At 30.7% G+C, this 22,618-nt stretch overlaps 1 protein-coding gene across 1 annotated transcript in view; it reads right to left on the bottom strand.

Annotated features, from left to right (window-relative positions):
* Positions 1–22,081, bottom strand: part of LOC149902919 (alkaline phosphatase-like) — an 88,798-nt gene extending 66,717 nt beyond the window's left edge. The window contains exon 1 of the mRNA XM_090109402.1: positions 21,813–22,081. The gene's annotated coding sequence lies outside the window, so the exon portion shown is untranslated. The remainder of the gene's footprint in view (positions 1–21,812) is intronic.
* Positions 22,082–22,618: the final 537 nt, after the last annotated feature.

Raw genomic sequence — 22,618 nt, 5'->3', positions numbered from 1 at the left:
GTGACTCAACCACCACGAAAAACACTGCGTGAAATGAATTTTATTCGATTTTTAACCTTGAATAGTGCTTGAATATAAGTAAATGAGCACGAACATTCTCGAATTTTACGATAATTATCGTTACGTTCTTTAAAAGCTGTTATTCTTGTTCATTTCGATTACGGTAATGGCCAGTTAATAACTACACGCAACTGATTAAGCGTAATTTACCTCCCATTAAGCCATTATTCAGAAAAGAGTTATTAAGCAACGCTTCGATAGCCACTTAGCGATACTTCACGGTTTTTTGCTTTTGTTTATTTTATAGAAGCCTCTAGAAAACTCTCGGTTAAATAATCCATTAATGTTTAAAACTTATATCGCGTAAACTTATACTTACTTATTTACTTATTTTACTTATTTTATACCTATGTAAAAACCATCTGTTTAAACTCAAACACATCTTTATTATTACTTAAAAAACCGTGAACGAAACCTTAACAAGAGTCTAATCTACTTCATCTAGTGTAGTCGGTTGTTATGATATTATTTTTTATAAATAAATTAAATACAATTGACCCCAAATAATGGCTGAACTAAACAGGATGTGCGAAGACCAGTGATCCCAGTGGGGGGACTATATAGGTCAATTGTTAATCCAGTACGGGTTATGAGTATATAGTTACGTATCTACTTAGGTATCAGATCGAACGATCAAATAAAATAGATTGACTTTTTTATAAGGTAATCTAAATTATTATTTAATTACATAATGTATAACCGTGCGTAAAATCGCTAAACATATAATATAGCGTTTTACAATAATATTCCACTTCTATTGTTATACGAAAATAATATAAAAGTTTAACTTACACACCAAAATACAATCAAATTTTATAAATTTAATTTTCGCATGTACAAAGTACATCGCATAATAATATATTAACTTGAAAACAGAGAGAGAACCATTTTTATATTTTTATATACCTAAGTGTAATCCATTTGCACTGAATAACATAACATTAAAATATTACATTTTAATATTATGTAGTGCATTTGACACAAGAATAATTTAAATTTAATCACTTCCACGAAACATGAGCTTATATTACACAAGTACTCATATTTAATTCTGTGCTTATGTAGATAGTATTGTGTTGTTATAAAATTATTTGAAATCTAAATCGAAATATTGTTTGTTTGATCTTTGTTTGTTTAGAATGTGGTTTAGAACACAGAACAGTAAAAAACAAATTTAGTACTTAATAATAGATTAGGTACCTATACTCTATTTTGTTAAAAACATTATTTATTTATTTATTTATTTATTTTCAAAGGATAGCCAACAATTGTTAACACTAATTTTAGACATACAAGGAGAATGCAATTTAACAAATCAAGTGCAACAATTAATTATAGGCTAACACCACATGCCTTCAAAAACGGTTATGATTTAAGAACAAAAAAAAACTGATAGCTACACAAAATAACGTTTAACAATTATCAATAAAATATCTATTTAAAAAAATAATTTCAGTCATATTAAAATAAAATCGGAATACAAAATTACAATTTTAAAATATTAAATTAAATTACATAAAAACCAACTTAAAAATTCATTTTTTTATATAAATAATATCTAGTTACATAAAAATAAAGTTCGACAGACATAATATATATTAATTAGCAATGTAAACAATCATATTAAAAATAAAATCGGCATTCAGATTACAATTTTAAAGTATAAAATTAAAATACATAAAAACCAACACAAAAATTGAAATTTTTTTTTTTATATAACTATAATAATCTCTACACAAAAATATAGTTTGACAAACATTAGAAAATATCTATTTATAAACAATGTAAACATTCATATTCATATTAAAACAAAATCGTCATTCAATTAATTACAATATTAAAATTAAAAAAAAAATAATAATAATATAAAAAGATTACAATAAAATAAATTAAAAATTATTTTAATACAATTATTTTTCCTTGAAATATTTGAGAGAAGCATTATAGAACTTAACCACACTGTCTGCATTTATATCTATTAGATCACTGTATTCGTTTAGGGATTTAGATAATCTGCCGATGGGTGAATTTGCCCCTAGGACCGTTCTACGTAGCGGCGGACACAGCGGAGTAATACATTTACGTGGGTACTTGGATGGAACGCGAAAATTTATCAGATGTAATATGCCCGGACAGTTAATTTTATTCCTAAGAATTTTAAAGAGAAACAACATATCGCTGACATTAAATCGGGTTGATAAAGAGTGCATTCCAAAAAAGCCTAGACGTTCCTTGTAAGAGGACAGCTGCTTAGCTTTCCCTTTAGAAAAAGCTAAGTGCCATAAAAAACGTTTCTGGACCCTTTCCAGTCTCAACATGTGAGTGGCAAAGTGCGGCCTCCATACGATACGTCCATTAAGTATAATATTTTTGTATATACAATTAAACAAAAAATGTTGTGTGGTTTTATGAAACCACGTTAAAAGTGAAACTGTTCGAACGGTTCCGAACACTGCTTTATACCTACTCGGCAGCCGACCGTCACGCGACATGCACTACAGACCAAAAAGTTTGAGACGATGTAATAAAAGTTTCACTTTAAAACGTATTAAGAACAGCCCTCTTTTTGGTAACGTCGGTAAAAAGGCTGATAGTGATGAAACGTTACGCAATAAATACCTTACCGAAAAGAATACAGGATAACTTTATTAAGCCGAAAAGAAAATCGATCAGAACAGAACAGATGTAAAATTCATCTGGCTCTTAGCTGCTATAGGATCTTAAGTTTAATAATGGATTTGGGACTGATTATTCTTAAAATAGAATCAAGTGTGGACTTTTAATGGAGTAAAAGTGGATGATTATATAAAATTATTTTAATTCCATATCAATAACAAAATGATGCATTTGTAGGTATTAAATAACAACCTCATAAAGACAAAGAAGAAAAGAATACGAATATTACCAGCGAACTTTTTGTATTCATATTATAATATTCGAACACAATGTAATAATATAATGAATATTCCGAGAAAGAAAATCGTTTTTGTCTATAAGAAGTAATTACAATGAAAATGTTTTATTCAACTACAGTTGAGCATCGAATAATTTCCATGCTAATAACAGAGAAAACAACTGAATTACGAGGAAAACCGTTAAGCCGACTATTTACTCCGAGTTACGACAATACCAGCCGCATATCTCCAAAATGTCAGACCGTTAGGGAGCAATATTCACAATTTTCGTAAAAAATATGATCACCGCGAGCTGTAAATGTTAAGGCCTATATCTATCTAGAGACAAATAAAGACAATTGGTAGCTAGGCGTGTTACAATCTTACAGAATATAATCTTGAAACTTGCCCCGCAATAAGCGAGCTTGAATTTCAGTCTCCCGCTTTTATGAGGGTCGTAATAACTTTTTAACTGTTTTCATGTTCGGGCTTGTAAGTTTTAATACGCGAGCGATTGCTAATATTTTGATGTATGTCCTTGATTGCGAAGAAGCTAAGAATAACCTTGTGTGAAAAGTTTTATAGCAACCGATATGGATACATTTTCTTTGTAGTTTTTCTTATTTCTAGTGTTTTCTTTTCTCTCAACAAGTATAAATAAAATGTGATCCAACGAAGTGAGGAGTGGGGGCCTGGTGACCTAAAATACAGGTAATTTTTATTACCTAGTTTAGGCACCAGTCTCACACTTATTTATATGTAATGGAAATGTGTACTTATTTAATGTAACCAATGTGAGAAAATAAACTCTTTTTTATTATTATTTATTTTTTATAAAATAAATCGAAATTCACACTAAGGTACCGAATGCGTAGAAAGTAGAACGTACAGCGTCAAGATGGACACAATTATTTTCAACTGTTTTACGAAGGAATTCCACTTGAAAACAATTAATGACATAATACTCGATAAGATTAACCTCAAGGCCTGAATCGTTTCCAGACTAAAGAGCCAAACTTGGAACTAATATTAAATCTTTTATCAATAAACAGCGAATAAATATTTACACAAAGAGTCTGCTAACTCAATCTAACTATATCAAATATCCCTTGGGATACATCGTCATTAATTGCTCTCGGAAAAGGGCAGCTTAATTGAAACCTTTTCCGGAGGTTTGGCGTGATTTGCAAAAAGGTTTTGAAGAAAAAATGTCAACGCATGCTTTTAAGGGCGATCTGAGTATTGATTTTATTCTTAAAGATATTTGAGCAAATGAGTTAGATAATAATATAATTATTATAGTAGGACCACACCCCGGACACTCCATACAAAATGATCGTTTTGACAGTCACACCGTAGAGACTGCAAATGTGTGTGTTAACGCTTTATGGTTGGCACATTTGTGACTAGCGTAAAAAAAAAATCTTGTTTTTCTGATGAAATACATCCGTAAACAGCACAATATCTAACCATTTTCTACGAAAAACGATAATCACAAATCCAAAATAATAAAATTACTTTTTAAGTCAATTTGATTAATGTTGTCAATCTTCGTTGCGTATCGTCCTTGCAGAAAAATATGGCCCATTTTATGTCTGATCGCGCGGGGGTGAGGTAAGTTTAATTTTGGCGGGAGGCGGAGAGTGTCCGTTCTGTAGCGTTTAGCTACTATTATGTATTCTGTGGTAGGACTTCATATTTTGACATGATTTTAAAAGAACAACTATGGAGTTTCTTGCCAGTTCTTCTCCATAGATACTGCTTCCCGAATCTTTGGTAAATGTTAAAATATTTTATTCTAACAATAAACTTTACAATAAAATATTTTAACAAAGTATTACTATGACCAAGTTTTAAAGACCTGATAGTATCGAAGACAAATCCAACAAATTATTTAAATATGTACAACTGTTTTTTAGTACTAAGTCCTGTAACAACACGACGTGTCGTTGAGTATTTATAAATATATAAAGCCTCGTTAGTATAATATTTAAAACTAGAACCACGTTCGTAAAAAATACATAGGTACATAAAAACTTTACAATAGTAAAATGTTACAAATTGTTACACGCGTAAAACACACTGTAGCGAACGTTTGATGAATTCGCGGAAAGCATTTTATTTAGAAAGTTATTTCAGAAACAGGTACATAAAACTCGTACCGGGTAATCCTTTGGAAATACCAACCTGTTCCAGATAAACGACGGCTTAGTTAAATTTAAAAGGTATTTCGTGTTATTAGTGCGTGTGAAAAACAAAATATGTTGGATATAAATGAGTGGAAATGTTTATAGAAGATGACAAATTATTATTTTTGCGTGCGGAAAGCTTTTTTTAAATATATATATTTAAATATAGCGGTAGAATTACGTAATTAAGATTTAGCATGATTAAAAATTGATTTATTTTAATCTCAAGCAGATTTAAAATCCGAATCAAGTTAGTTTAAAATATAATTCTTTAATTTACTAGGTTTCCGCCCGCGGCTGCGCCCGCGCAGTCAAAGAGAAACCCGCATAATTCCCGTTCCCGTGGGATTTCCGGGATTACATCATTTTCCCGGGATAAAAAGTAGCCTATGTCCTTTCTCGGGTATCAAAATATCTATACCAAATTTCATGAAAATTGGTTCAGTAGTTTAGGCGTGATTAAGTAACAGACAGACAGACAGAGTTACTTTCGCATTTATAATATTAGTATGGATAGTATGGATTATGGTGTGTAATTTTGTGATAAAAATTACACGCCAATATTTTAAAATAAATCGTATTTTTAAATTCGTTGTGATAACATATAAGGACTCTCAAAACGTTGAAATAATTTAATTATAGTGGAATTTAATGTTAGAAAATAGCAAATAGAATTAATCACAAGAATTAATTGAAAATTAATTGAAGTAAAATAGAGTTTATAAGTGCCATCCCCTCAATATCACATTTCTAATCTTATCCAATCAAATTAAGCTTAGATAATCTATATTTGTGCCCAATTTATTTAAATAGAGCAAAAATAAAAATTTTCTAGAGACAAATTTTATCATAGAAAATTGCGCTCTGCCAAAATTTAATTTTCTTTGTTCGACAATAATTAATTTGAATTTTATTAAAGTATAATATTATCAAGTATCATAAACCTGCCACTTCCCCTGTGTTCACCTCCGTTAAACAAAAATAAATTTATAATACTCTGTAACAATGCAACTTTCTTCATGTGAAATAATTTTCAAAATCAGTTGAAAAAATCGTTCATTCATGGCATCATATTATGCATAAAACCTCTTGAAATAATTGCAGTTACAAAATTTTTCATTACTTGTTCAAAGCGTCATTATCCCTGCTTCATCACTTGCACAAATTTCAGCCAAAATAGCTTAACGTCACCACTGAAATGAAAAAGCCCTTTCAACCACGCCTCGACCTCATAATTATAAGCTCTACGCATTAAACATAATCCAATAAATTGCTACGCTAGCAATAAAACCTAACTAAATTAGAGAAGTGGTGTAATTACAGAACCCTAGTAATAACACTGACACTTAAAATTGACTGGGTTTTAATGGCTCAAATTTCGCGCTATAAAATCAGACATAACAATATTTCCTTGATGAAAACAATAATTTGTAAGAATTAACTTCATGTTGTTGACACTCAAAAGTCCTTTGATGTTCAGCGAGCTGGCTGCGCACACAATAGTGAATTTTCCGCGTGAGTTTCTATTTAAAATGAAGACTTCAATATTTTTGTTTTTTTTTTGTAATTAAGTGACGTGTGAAATTATTGTTTTACAGTTGAGCTGTATGAACCAAGGAACTGATAAATTAATTATTATTGCCTAACAGGAATTGAATAATAAAGACAATGACTTATATTTTGACTATAAAAATTATGTAAAAGGTACTAAACAGATTATAGATTCATAGTGTAAGTAATAATAATGTTGTACAGTGTGGTACTATGTGGAATTGGTGACAAAAGTAAACCTTTGACGCACGTAAAAAAAATGGGACTCTACAAAAAATTCGAAGTGTCATATTTACATTTTCAACAGTTTTCATATTAAGAATTCCACTATTTTCGTTACCCAGCTCTGCTCATATTTTCCACAATACAAAAATAGCTTCCAGAAATATCGACAGGAATGACATCGTGGTCACTAACACAAATGCGACGTTACATTTTTGCGGGTTTTCATGAAAAATGTTCTCTATTTTCACGCTTCACAGAAGCTCGTGCATTTGAAAAGGCCTCACGAGCTTTTACAACATTGGCCACTAAATGTTCTCGAGGTAAAATTATTCGTGTACATTAATTTTTAAGAATAAATCATTTGAACGTTTCTCTTTTATTATTTTCTCTTGTACACCTGTTGATGGCTTTTTAATTGGGTTGTATATTTCTTGGCTTCTATAATTACAACATGCTCATTTAAATCGGAGAAATTTTAATGTAATGATTTTATTTTTAGTTTGCGCCTTTGACTTTGAGATCTTATAACATAGCGGTAATTTCCTTTTGAAATTTTATTTTAATGGTACCTATCTGGTTGCTTTACGAGAATATAATCAACATTTTTTTCTTCTTAATAAAGATAAATCCATACTAATATTATAAATGCGAAAGTAACTCTGTCTGTCTGTCTGTTACTCAATCACGCCTAAACTACCTACTGAACCAATTTGCATGAAATTTGGTATGGAGATATTTTGATACCCGAGAAAGAACATAGGCTACCTTTTATTGCGAAACATGTACCACGGGCGAAGCCGGGGCGGACCTCTAGTAGATTTTATAATATACGCTCGCAATTTCACTCATAAATTGTCAACTTAAATCCGCATAATATCACAATATTTTATCAAAAATCGATGTGGGTGTAGTTTCAAGCAATTGAGAAAGAAGACAAATTTTACGTTTAAACTCATTTTGTTATGGGTGATTATACAAAAATGGGGTAACTCGATGTCATCAGCCAATTTAAACAAAGTCTTATTATATTTTATTCAAATAACAATCTATTTTAAAACAATGAAGCGTCCTTTATTTGGTCACTCAATTTCACTTCTTTATTTAAAATACAAATGAATAAAAAAAATAAATTAATACCTCAAATGTCAGTACTTTGGCATGTCACAACTCCGAAAACCAACAATCAAGTGACTATCGTTTAAACATTATCATCGATTTAAGAAAACTTACAAAAACACTACAATCTTTGATGTACATAGTATTATATACTACAAATTTCATAACGCAATGTTTTCCATTTTATTTAAAAAATAAAATTAAACTTTGTCATCGTTTTCACTAGTCAGTCCGTTGTGTGTTTTTTAAATTCGAAATTCTCGCTAAATATCACCAAGTCGAGGTCAAATCCCTGTCTAAGTATTAATGTTGGTAATGAAGTTACTTGTGCACCGCATATTTTGACGGCCGTCATAACTGTACCAGCGCTAGGGTTGTGTTTGTCCTCTAAAATCTTGCTGCGCCAGTCAACATTTCAGTCCTATGGTGAGTCGTTATTTTATTGTTAATCGGATTTTTATTTTCATTTATAAATGGTTAACTATGATTTTTAAAAATATAGTTTGTTGATATTAGAAATTAGGCAAAAAAACATAATTTGTGATTATAACCTCATATTAAGTCCCTTTTCATCAATCCGCTGGCATCAGTCCTTTGTCAGATATCGTGCCAGAGGACTGACGCGACCCCATAGTACTGATGATTCTGTCGTTTTTGAGAACTTTTATCTTGATTGCTATTGGTATAAGCATTTCTATTTTATATTTCAGTTTAAAACATCATGCGCCACGCTAAAAGAACCTGAATTTGACTAGGGAAGAAACATTTAAGAAAGAGTAGCAAAGAAAAGAGCTATTGAAACAAACTACTAATAATTTAATTAAAAAAGATCTTATTTTATTTTAATTATTGATTTTGATGCTTTCAGGGCATAGCTTTTTATATTTATCAGATAAATACGTATACGTATATTACTGTGAAGTAAAATTACCTCAAAATAACATAAAAGTTAATTAATATACTTAATAACATTATAAAAATGTCAAGGGGCTCTTATGAAAACTCAGATGAGACTTTCATTCGAGACTTTGGTTTTTAATTTTACTATAATTAGTACTTTTAACATAAATATTGGTAGATTTTTAGGGCTCCGAACCTCAAAAGGAAAAAACAGAACCCTTATAGGATCACTTTGTTGTCCGTTTGTCTGTTAAGACGTTTTTTTTGGAACGCGTGGAGGTATCAATCTGAAATTTATATTGGATACTCAAGATTAAGAACCCTTGGGGCTGTAAAAAAATCAAACTTATAACGCAACGCAATCAAAAGGTACATACATCCGTTAATACTGCAAATTTCCGCAAAATTAAATATTCGCAAGGGAATAAAAAAACACACAGGATGCTTGCAGTGTATACAGTCTACTATAAACTGCTATAAAGTTTACTTCTACTTGGTAAATAGCAACGTCTTTATAACACAGATAAGGAAAAATTGCTAAAAGTGTAAATTTTTAGTTACAAACATAATAAAAAATAGGTTTTTTAGGACTCCAACTCGCACTTGGCCGTTTTTTTGTTTCTATTGTTTGTGAATTACTTGAAATATCAAGTAAAACTGAGTCAAAGTAGAAAAAGTTAAGTAAGAGAGTAAGAATATTCACGTAGCGTTAAATGTCAGAAGGCTGTTTTGAAACTTGAGACATTGTTTTTTCCCAGTATCACATATTATTAATTATCATTTTTAAACGTAACTAAGTGATTTTAATACTTAAAAGACATGTGCCATTATTAAAACTGAGAGATTTGTAGTAATTTTCATTCAATTTCTTTAAGAATATTACAAAATTGTGTTTTTTATCAGTACCATGTTAGCCTCGTCAGTCCCGTGGAGGCCAATTTCAGAAAATTTAAAATATCTCACAATCTACTTAAAAAACTGGCTGGCCCGATTTGGAACAATATATTCATTAGATTAGCTATCATATACACCCTAATTTGTAACAATCTGATATAAAAAATATAGTAAACAAAATATCCTCAAAAGTTACCCCATTTTTGTATAATCACCCTTATATACATTCAAGCTTATGAAAAACGATTAGTTTAAAAATTGATCGACAATCTTAAACACAAATTACTCACGGTATGATTGCCAAAGCAAATACATTGTATATAACATCAATAAATTTACTCACGAATAATAATAATGTATTTAAATTTTTAAGTCTTTAGGTTTTTCTTTCGTGCCACATTTTGATTTCATCAGTTAAAAAAGCAATGACAGACTACTATCTAAATTGTCATAGTATTATTATTACAGAAAAACCCAATTTATAAGATCTAATAATCTAACCTCTGCAGCAAAGCGTGACTCTAAATACAAAACAATTTAACTTTGTCGATAGCGGATGTAAGAACTAAACACATAGGTATACCTCATGGCTTCACGCTGCTAAAATACAATTTTCATAGTTGACGGCATAGTTCTAATGATCGGTTTTCAATTAATTTGACCTGAATTTCTATACTATAATCGACTAGGTTCAAAACTGTGAATACATAAGAGAGACTGAAGCAAACTTCTCTTAGCGGTGTTTAATATGAAATAATATATGAGCGACAATTGTTTAACTTTACCGTTGAATTCCTTGAATAGTATGTAGGGTAGAATAACTTTGTCATATGAAATTTATAAGAAGTGATTAAAAATACTGAAAGCTTGAAATGTTTCACGTATTCTTGTTTGAGAATTTTTTTACAGACTGCAGAAAACGAGAACTATTATTGATTACCATAGTTCTGGAAATCGATGAATACAGGCTTCTTTAGTGTTTGTCTCATTCTCTCATAAATATTTTATAAATGAAACAAAAATGTTTATATTATATCAATAGCTGATAGTTGAATGATGCTGATGATTTTATTAAAATAAAATGGAATAAATCTGGAAAAATATTACTATCAAGCAGGTTAGCCTAGGTATAGAGCAACTTGAATAAACTTACTAAATCAAAAACCTAGTAAAGATTAAACTGTTTATTGTTATAGAAAAATGTTTTTAATTTCTTAGCGAAAGAATTAATTTTAAAAGAATAATTGGTGTACCGAAGATGACAAACTATTTTTAAAAGAATCGACGCGTCGATTCTTTTAAAAATAGCGAACATGTATGTGATGGCGGTCCGTTCGGTCCGTTATATTTTGCATTTTCTTTGTACTATTCGCCACCTTTTTAATCAACATAATATTTGAGTTTTAATTATGTTTTGTATGATATATGTTGGATAGCATTTTATGCACATACGAAATGTATTCATATAACAAAAATTTACCTGTATATATTTTTCGGTATTTTAAAAATTCTTCTGTTTTTAATTTTAACAATGTCTGTTCGTTTATTACCTAAATTCCTGCTTCCTTCAGAGAATGCAAAATATCAAACTGAATATCAATTATTTGGTGAATATTTTCTTAAATTTTTGTATAAGTCCAAAACTTTTAATATCTATCTCATTAATGAAAATCATTTAAATAAATCACTTAAGAAAAATTTTATATACTTGGGCCGTGAATTTTATAGACTTCCATTAATCTATAATTTGAATATAGCCTCATTGAAATTTCTCTTTGGATTTAAGTAGAATTGAATTTGGGTCTCGTCACTTCTTAAAGAATTACGGGTGACGTTTGAATAAAATGTAAGTTTGATATAAATAAATTAAATAATGGATTTGTAAGCTAAAGGTAGTTCTTTAAAGATAATGAATAATTATAGGATAGTAATAACCCAGATTTTAACATAAGAACGATTTTGTTCGTTAGAACTGTGATAACCTCTCTGTATTATCAGTTTAGCAAATTTAAATCACTCTGGTGTTTGTTATACATAACTTTAAATTATATAATAATACTAGCTGGCTCCGCTCCTGTTGGTCTTAGCGTGATGGTATAATATAGCCTTCCTTGATGAATGGGCTATCTAACACTGAAAGAATTTTTCAAATCGGACCAGTAGTTCCTGAGATTAGCGCGTTCAAACAAACAAACTCTTCAGCTTTATAATATTAGTATAGATTTTTTTAATTTTTCGATACATAACTATACAAGTAAATTAAATTAAAGTTCAATAATTGTTAAAATTTAATTTTATCTGCAACTAGCGGTCCGCCCCGGCTTCGCCCGTGGTACATATTTACGTTTTCTCCACATAAAAACAATCCTCGTACTTCAAGCAATATAATAAAAAAAGAATTATCGAAATCGGTTCAGCCGTTCTCGAGTTATGCGCTTACCAACACATTTTGCGATTCATTTTTATATATAAGAAGACTAGCGGTCTGCCCCGGCTTCGCCCGTGGTACATATTTAAGTTTTCTCTACATAAAAACCATCCTCGTACTTCAAGGAATATAATAAAAAAAGAATTATCGAAATCGGTTCAACCGTTCTCGAGTTATGCGCTTACCAACACATTTTGCGATTCATTTTTATATATAAGAGAAGATAATATATTCACACAGTACAGTTTATGCTTAAGTGAAGAGAATCTTAATATAACTTGATCTTGACAGAAGCCTTTCTCAATGGGACCAGGATGTGCCATTTATAAAAAGAAAGACCTTGATGCTATATAATAATACAAAAGTGAAGCGTGTCTGTCTTAAGGCTTATAAGAGGATACTGTACTTCACGAAAGTGTGAGCTTTATAAAAAAATTGGTTGTCTGTAAAGTCGGTTTACTGACGATAGTTGAACGTGACAACGTCCGATTGTGCTTCTGTCTGTCACTCGATCCGCGTTCTCACCACATGAGTAGAAAAATGTGCTCTCGCTTGCACTTCAAGCCTTACATGGAACGCCGCAGAGCGAGGTAACGCCGCATGAGTCATGTTTTTTCGTGCGTGCAGCCGGCTCTATCGAATTGTAAGACGTTGTCACATCAAAAATAAATGTGTTGCTAAGCGTAAGAATTTAGAACGGCTCGACCAATTCGGTTAATGTTTTTTTAGCGGTTTTGTTGAGACACAGTAAAGTTCTTTCTCTTTCATTTCATTCTTTCATTCTTAAACATGAACAAGTCAATAACTGCGTTAAAAACAACCGACTTCAAACTTGCACTTACAACATTTACAAATACAGACAAAAATGCTCATAAAATAAAAACTACTGGGCCTATCCGAATAAATTTTTTATGGGACCAATTCGACACCATCCCGCATCGAACAAAAAAAGAATCACATAAATCGGTTCAGAAACCACGGAGTAATCGGTGTACATACATAAAAAAAAACATACAGGCCGGCCCTCCTTTTTTTTGAAGTCAGTTAAAAAGGAGCAATAGCAAAATATAACTTCTGCTAGGAAATCATATGTTGTGGATATGGTGCCCTATATAATGTGTATGCTGATATATTATTACATTCATGTAAGTAAAAAAATACGGCTTTACAAGATAGAAAGGCTCAAAGATTAATTATTTAGATGTATACTGATATTCTAGAATTCTGGTCTTAATATAAAACTCATGAATAATTTATTAAAAAAATTCGTTTCGATTATCAATGAGGTACGATAAAAAGGGGACACGTGCTGAAAATGAGCCAATTGTCGAAGGCTGTTCAAAAACTTATAAAATTTTCCTTTAGCCTATTTTTCATTAACTTGACGTGTTTGTTAAAGAGATTTTCTCACGCGTCTGGATAATTGAAATGCAAAATTAGTTCAAGATGAGTTTTTTTTTATTATGATGCTTTAGTGCTATCACGTATTTTTATAATGTTTTCATTTCGTATCTTTCTTCGTCTCATAAATATAACAAGCTTTCCGCCCGCGGCTTCGTACTTCTTCTAGTTTATAAATATAAAGTTCCTCTTCAATTCTATTAATGATTTAAGCATACCTACATTGTGATATAGGGACAGAGAAAACGACAATGTTTTATATTATGTAGTAGGTAATGTGATTATTTGTCATTATTTGCACATTATTAAGAAAAGATAGAAAAAAGCTCATTTTTTTCTGATAATGATTACCTATCCCAAACGAACGAGTGAGAGTTGTTTGTGTCTACCAATCTTCTTTTTAACCTAAGTATTTAACTAATATTTTAATTTCAATCAATTTTACTTAACTGCCGACTTAACTTTTCGTTTCAATAAATTAATTTAATTTAATTAATTTGAGAAAATATCCGCTGACAGGATGGATTAACAACGTCTAAAAATAATTGGTTGATTGATTATTCAAAGTCGACGAAGACAAATGTATCTGCAAAACTTTAGAATAAACGATACTCCAATATACACTATTAATATTTATTCTTTAAAACATAATATTATTATTCATAGCACATTTAGAATTACATTCGTTATAATACGTGCAATATCATTTATTTGTAAAGCAATTAGACCGTTAAATGCCTGATGTTATTTAAATTATTTTGCATTTCGATAATATAGCATTTACATGCTCTAATAAGCAAACAATGTTTACAATTCATCTGGCTAAATCTGGATTCAATTATGCTAATACGATTACAGTTACGCCTGACATTGATAAATGTTCCTTGTGCATGCTTATTTTGTATTTCAGCAATTCTTCTTGGACTGTCTTATTTGCTTATTCATCTATCTTCGTATATAGCTTGTAATGCTGGTTCTATTACGATATTACTAGATAGTATCGTTTAATGAGATATCGACGATCCAATTGACCAGTCACCAGTGGTTTATATCACTGAATTATTTAAGAGTATGTAGCTTACAAAATGCTAAAATGAACAACAACAAAATATGTTAGTCTGGTTCTGGATGTGTTTTTTTTTTTTAAATATTCTAATGTACATTGTTAACAATGGGTCAATTATCACATTGAATATCTCGCTGAAAAAGTTAGATTAGGAATAGGCGATGAAGATGTGTGAATTGCCAAAGATATTAATTTTAAGTACACTTAACAAGTTAATATTATTAGGCTAGAAATTCTAGAAGGCTCAAAGGCTACAAAATCGAATGAACGATTTATCTCTTTTCTTTCATAAGACACAATATTTTTCTTCACAATATGAACATTATTGAAAAGGTTTATAAACGAAAGGGACGCAACATTTTCCTCGGCTCAGCCACGTCCACACCGACCGAGCTGCTTCGCGAAGCAATTGCCTCGCGAGGCTGCTAGCTCTATGCAGACCCCTCTATTTAAAATATATTTATGTCGAATCTCCACTACGTAAAATCATTGGACTATTCGTCATCCTTCATTACTGATATGATACTAAAGTTATCCCATTTTCGACATCCAACTTATAGATGACCTCTGGATAAGCTAGACATTGGCATGTGTAATTTTCTATGTCATTGCCCTAAATATGAGATGATATTTTTATCGTCGTAATATCTATATACTCACTGTTTCAGTCAACCCTATTGTTAACAGACAAGGCAAAAATTATGTTTATTTTTATAAATGTCAGAAAAATGATTCTGCCAGTTAAAAAATGTATCAGTTTAACTATTAAAATGGCCACAACAAGTATGTATTGTTTGTAATACTTGATTAAAGTAGATATCAATTAATCTCTCTTAGTTGTGGCTTACTTTCATAGTCCATTTATTGAAATTTACGGTTTAGTGGTTAATTTTGAGCCGCTTATTGATATGGGGTTTGTTCAAACTAATATGTTTTATAAACAAACAATGAACATCATTGATATCATAATTAAGCTACGATACGTAGAAATGATTATTCGTTTATTTAAATCAATTATTCAACGAAATGACAAAATAATATTATATTATGGTACTGAGAAATGAAATTTTATACGCATATCAAAAGGATGATTATTATGAGAATTCCTAAAATTTATAGATAGATTAAATCGAGCATATTTTGTATTCCTAAAAACAACACATAGTAATCTACATAATATATAGCATAGCATTTTGTGTGAATTTCCTTTAAACAAAATAGTGTAATAATATAATATACACACGATAAAGCTAAGTATCATATTCATAAAATATGTATCATTTGTTTTATTTTGCAGCTTATTTTTAATATAATGTATTCACATCTTTCTCAAATATTCTATTTCTTATTGAAGAGTAACTGTTAGCAATAGTTATTCAAATATAAAGGAATGTTTCAACATAACAGATCTTAATATTGGTTTTCCCTTCAAGACAACCTACAGCCTAATAGATACAATATAGAATTCTTACATAAATACCAATGTCATCCCTTCAAGACATTTAAGGCATTTCTAATAGTTTGCTATGGACCTTCACAAATATTTCTATGATAATATACCACATTAATGTAACATACCTTATTATTTTAGTGATAAATATTAATAAATGAAGTAATTTTAATTTCAGTACAAATGAATGAATAGGTGCTCTTTATTGTACATACACAGAAATGCAGTTTGTTACATGGTTGAGATAACTTATGATATAAAACAAACTTAAAATAAATATAATATATAATATGTACAACAGCGGCAAATATGTACCTAGTATGAATATTGAATAAGTATGATGTTCTCTCCAATCAGATACAAAGTAACATTACTCAGAATAGTAACGATAAGACTTTTGACAATTTATTTCCATGTCAAAGCAGGATTGTAATAAATAACCATTTTCTTGTTTATCGTGCTCACACATCGCACGTGATTTGAATTTTAATTCACTCGTTCGGATCCGGGGATCCACATTTAGTAGGGCTAAAAGCAAATCCACATTTGTAATCCAAATTACAACACTCGTATATGCTACAAAAACAATTAGCTTCCACTCGCTTATGTAATCCTGGTGTAAACTTGTACTAATGTTTACAAGATTAGTCGTACGTGCTAATTGTGGTATTGTTTATATTCACTATAAAAATATTAATAGTTATATAATTACATATTATAGGCAATGATTTTCGCCTGCGTATACTACCTACTTAGTATAAAACAAAGTCCCTATGTCCCTTTGTATGCTTAAATTTTTAAAACTACGCAACGGATTTTGATGCGTTTTTTAATAGATAGAGTGATTGTAGAGGAAGGTTTATATGTATAATTTATTAGGTTTTAGATACATCGGGCGAAGCCGCGGGTTGAAAGCTAGTCAAGATATAAATTATACGTCACAGAGATAATACATAGTGTGAATTGTGATAGTATGCCCCGCTTCGCTGGATCGCTTCCTGCCACAATCAATCTGAATTACACAGGGTACTAAGGAATTCATCATAACATTTACAGTGCAAAATCGTTTAACTATCGATTAGTATTCCAGGTGTTACTTTAGAGAAAACGCGATTACAGTATATTCGAGTTCTTTCTATAAAATTACAGTAATGGTGTTTTTCCACCAATAATGTGCGAGGATGTGTAGGGAATGTATTTGTAAATAACCAGTAGTATCGATTAAAACTTCAAACTCAATGAAGCAATATGATTGGTTCTTACCAACACATCCTCGCACATTATCAGTGAAAAAGCACCTTTGCTGAGTAAAAGCTGCATTTCCTTGCATAAATTGTTTTTTTACGGGAACATAAACTTTAATATAATTAGAGTAATCACATTAGTGGATAGCTATTTGTTTGTTCTCGTCACATTAATTTGGTTAATGGAAGCGATTGGGTAATTTACTTAAGTCGTATATTTTCTTAACTGCGACATGCTCGTATAACTAGCGTAGTAAAATCAAAACAGAATGGCTAGCAGCTGATGGTCAAATATGTTTTATTATCAGTAATATTCCTGTATGGAAAAGAAAATTAAATAAATAAATAACTTTATTGACATAAATTAGTAAGTTCCTTATTTCCCAAAAGACTAAGAAGTAATTAAATTATATATTTCTTTGTAATTTTATAAGAAGGTAAATAAACATTCACAATATTTTGTTAAACGGTCGTTAAGAACTAAAATAAGCGAAGAAATGGGTCTGATGATAGATGAAAATAATTCCTGTCTAATCTGGGCGAGGATATTGTAACGTAGGCGTAGCTTTTCTAGTCATTTACGTTTTGATCACAGGAAAAGCTCACACAGACAATTACAATATATGTTAATAATTAAGTTTAATTTTGCAGCTATAATAATAATTATATTTAAGAATCATTGTAAACAAATGTTGGTTGACCAAATTAAAAAAAAACTATTATCAAAATTAAGTTCAAACAACGTTACATGCCTATACCTATTTAAGTACAAAATATTTCCAAATGCAAACCCTCTTACATTATTACCTCACATTCGGTTACGAACTAAAATATATTTTTTACGGTATCGTTCGTTTCAGCCGTGGGACGTCCACTGCTGGACAAAGGCCTCCCTCAGGGTTTTCCACCACGACCGGTCACCAGCGGCCTGCATCCAGCGGCTCCCTGCCACTCGGACCAGGTCGTCTGTCCATCTTGTGGGTGGTCGTCCCACGCTTCGTCGTCCAGTACGTGGACGTTTACGTACGTTTTTTACGGTATGTCTGTATAATATTGCGCCAATCTTATTTGAGATGACACGACTCTCAAAACGCCTACGAACGACAATGGAAATGAAATATCATCACTACATAGTATTAAACAAAGTCGCTTTCTCTGTCCCTATATTCCCATGTATGCATATATATATTTAAAACCACGCAACGGGTTTTGATGCGATTTTCTTAATAGATAGAGTGATTCATTTTAAAAGGTTTTAAAATATAATTTATTAGGTTTTAGACGAAGCGGGCGATACCGCGGACGGAAAGCAAGTATACAATAAAAAATAAGGCCTTCCAACAGAAAACCAACAGCTTCCTATATATTATACTAGCTGTCCCGGCGAACTTTGTACCGCCCTGTCAATGAATGTTGTGTTACCTTTTAGCTGAACTAATTTAGGCTTTGATGAATGTAATAGTATTTTATTTTATTACTTCAAACACGTCTCAGAGAAAAATGACTGAATTTTAATAATTTGTGCAGCATGGATTAGCTCTTTTCATTCTTTAACTGTTATCGACCACGCCATCGTTTCGTTTCACTTTAGTTGTGATAATAATTTTACCAATATCATTGGGCGATCGACGCTGATACAGTGGCTAACCATCGTTGCCTGTGATGGTCTCTGCCATCAATTTTCGTGGATACCTTTTGGTACACTCACTGTCAACCATGCATGGTGATTGGTGGTTGATGGTGTCACACGGTCCATGAATCATATTCGTGATAACAACGTTATGTCGGTCTAGATCGGTTTCAGGATTAGCAATCCCCGCACACTCATATATTTTATCTGCCCGAATCCTTTCGACTAACCAAATTAAAATGTGTGCATGCTGCAAGCCAGATTGTTGTCATTCGATTGAATACATCCATCATTGAATAATCCCAAAGATGTGTTCCATTAATGTAACTCACTCATCAGTGATTGGATTTTTTGCTTGAAAACACGTGTGGTGATGTCGTGCCGATCACTTGATATTTGTCCGGGAAGCAGCAGTTGAATAATTTCCATCCATTTCGGATTACATATAAATGTAATGAATAAATCTGGCCGACCATAATGACGAACATATTATTATGTCATTGCATCTTGCGCATATTCACTTGGGCTACCTGTGTATGTCGCCGGTAAAATAATCAATAGATCAACATTTTCTGCACCTTCTTCTGTGCTAATTGCATCGCATAAATGGATGTAATCTTCAAAACGCAATTTAGCTTGTTTATAGCAATTTGATAGCAATATTGTTGACGCAGTCGACGAAATCGCAACAAATAATTGTCAGAATTTTTACATTTTTATAGAATTTTTTTAATAATTAATCGAACTAAACTTCTTGGTTAGTTTCCCCACCAAAAATACCTTATTAATTTCTGAAAACACGCGTAAACACAAACATTTGAGGAATTTTTATGTATCTGCTTTTATTGCACTTTTTAATAATTGATTTTAAAATAAATACAAACAATATTTATTCACCCTTTTTAATTTTTTATTATTTTACACAATACACATATTACATTTTTGAACGCATGAATGTCAAACATTATTTTCCGTATTTGACAGGATTGACAACTAATGATTGACATGTACGAAAATCAAAATTTTGGGAAAATATTTATTCGTCTAGTTTTTGTTGTTTTTATGATTTATTCTTCTATTCTGGACGGAGACAAATCCAACGAATCTAAAACCATGAAAATTGGTTCAGTAGAACTCGAGTTATAAGTGTTGGAACATACAGACTTTCTTTTATATATATAGATTTTAGATTTCTAATCTCGCTATAATTTTTATATAGATAATTTCACTCTACAATCAGCTAAAGTCCAAGTCAATTTATGTTTATGACTAAACTTCGTGGTTATTGCTGTTTTCGCTTAAGGCTTTAAGAACAAGTTGTTATAAAATATTTATACTAAGCCTTCTATACTAGGCCAGACACGTTAATAGTAGATGACATGATAAAAAATGAACACATTTTTCATATTTTCTAAAGAAATATTTGTGTACGACGCCTAATCTCTAATAATTTATTAAAGTTTTTTGTAAGGCTTTCAGAACTATAGCGCTTGGCAGCTTCTGATGAAATATAGCGTATATATAAATTAAGATCCACGAGCATGTTGCTTGAAGAATTTTATACTTCGACGCATTCTTAAATATACTTATTTGTATAATCTTTACTTATAAGAAGAACGTTACTACCTTAATTCTATATATTCAAAATCCTAATAAACTAATTGTCATATATGTGTTTAATTATTTATATTATTTATAATATCTGACTCCGTAAATCTTGACTAAGTTATAGATGATTTCGAAGTCTGAGTTGTACAATAGTATGCACCAGCAAATAATTTATAACACAACGTATAACACAAACATTCAATCATAGTAATATTAAGCCAAAATATAATATATGTAGATAATTGATCACTATTCATTTAGTAAAAGCATAAAAAATATAAAATGCTAGCCGGCTATAAACCGAATATAAATGTTCGTAGTGAACTACGGAATTTAATAGCTATCCGCTACGAACTACGCAAATTATATATATTCGTAGCAGTTAGCTACGAAACTTTCACATATACTAGATATTATACAAATACCAAAATTTAAATGCCTAAACAGGTCTTACCAATTTTCTGAATTTGAGAAAATCATAATGAACATACAATAAAACAACACACTTTTCTGAAAACCTAATTAAGATTTCTTCAAACTCTAAAAAATATAGTTATATCACTGCTATGAATTTCTAATCACAACCAAAAAAGGAATACCGAAGCATAAAACGTATATTCAAACGGAATTCAATACTTGAATGCTCCTTCAAATATGGCTATTGCTTCAACCTGAAGTATTAATTGACCCAAAATTGGTTTTCAGAGTGCTCTTAGGTGATTTAAATGCTACCACGTCCAGGATATTGTTCATTTAACAATAACCTTTGACACAGATCGAAATTTTATATTATAATCATAAAGCGCATTGATTGATTGCACATTGAGGTGAGTTTATATTATTTATTATTTTATAAAATCTACTATGCAATTGCAGAATATCAATAGAATACTTAAATAGGGTGCCTAAACTACTGCATAATATATTTTAATTTTAAATTCATAGTATCCGTCAAAAAATCAAATTTTCGAAGCCAATACGTTCATCACACAATTTAAATAAGATGAAAAGCTTACGCAATAACGCGAACCAGTTCAAATCGCGCGGAAGTATCCATTAAAACGTCTTATTTTTTTTTATGATAACTATCACAAAAAAATTGCTAAAGGACAATTTTTTCTTATCTAAAAATGAGTCAAACTTATTATAAACTCACCAAAATTTCACTATCCATTGTTACCTAATTAAAACTTCTAAACTTTCTTGTAATGTCAACTTGCACATTTACAAATTCATAACCACTATAAACACCAACAATAATAAACGAACAATTCAATACAGCTCTACAAACATGAGTTCGATAGAATATCTCAGTTTAGTACACTTTTTCAAATTAATATTCACATAAAATATACGATATTTTTACGTAAATATGTGGAGTTTCAAAGGTCATGCCTGATCAAGTCCGTCGGGGAGCGAGATACCGTACATACTGGCTTGAAGGAGATGAAAATTTACAACGCATGCGCTACAAATCACGGCCCTTAAAAGATAAGATTTTTCTCCGTAAGCAAATAAGTTTTCGACCGGTTGAATTTTTATTTTCGGTATTTTCGAACGTATTTTAAGCACTTTAGTTTTAAATGGAGCGTCGATTTCACTAACCTTAAGTTTTTTTACGTTCTAAAAATAAATTCTTTTAGATTTATAATCGCGATATTGTCGTGCCTTACTGATTTATTTGGAACTAAGTACTGATTTGATACAGTTGTGTTTTTATTACTAAAAATATATTATATATCCTCTCGATGGTCATTACACTTAAATCAGTGATTTTTTATTGAAAATTATATGAACGGGTAAATATTTTAGAAGCATCTTTGAAATAGGAAGACAACTTTCGTTTATAAGTACAATTTTTTCAATCAAGAAGTCTCTATCTCTCTTCTATACATCCATGTATTGTGTGCATATCTAGGTGCATAGAATTCCTTGATTATCTAAATCTAATGCAACGGAAAT

The sequence above is a fragment of the Colias eurytheme genome, chromosome 14 (genome assembly GCF_061535395.1).
Source record: "Colias eurytheme isolate Ceu_HAF_F1 chromosome 14, ilColEury1 Martin Lab GWU primary, whole genome shotgun sequence".
NCBI lineage: Eukaryota > Metazoa > Arthropoda > Insecta > Lepidoptera > Pieridae > Colias > Colias eurytheme.
The sequence above is the reverse complement of the archived record's forward strand: the minus strand, read 5'-3'. Positions and strand labels throughout refer to the sequence as shown.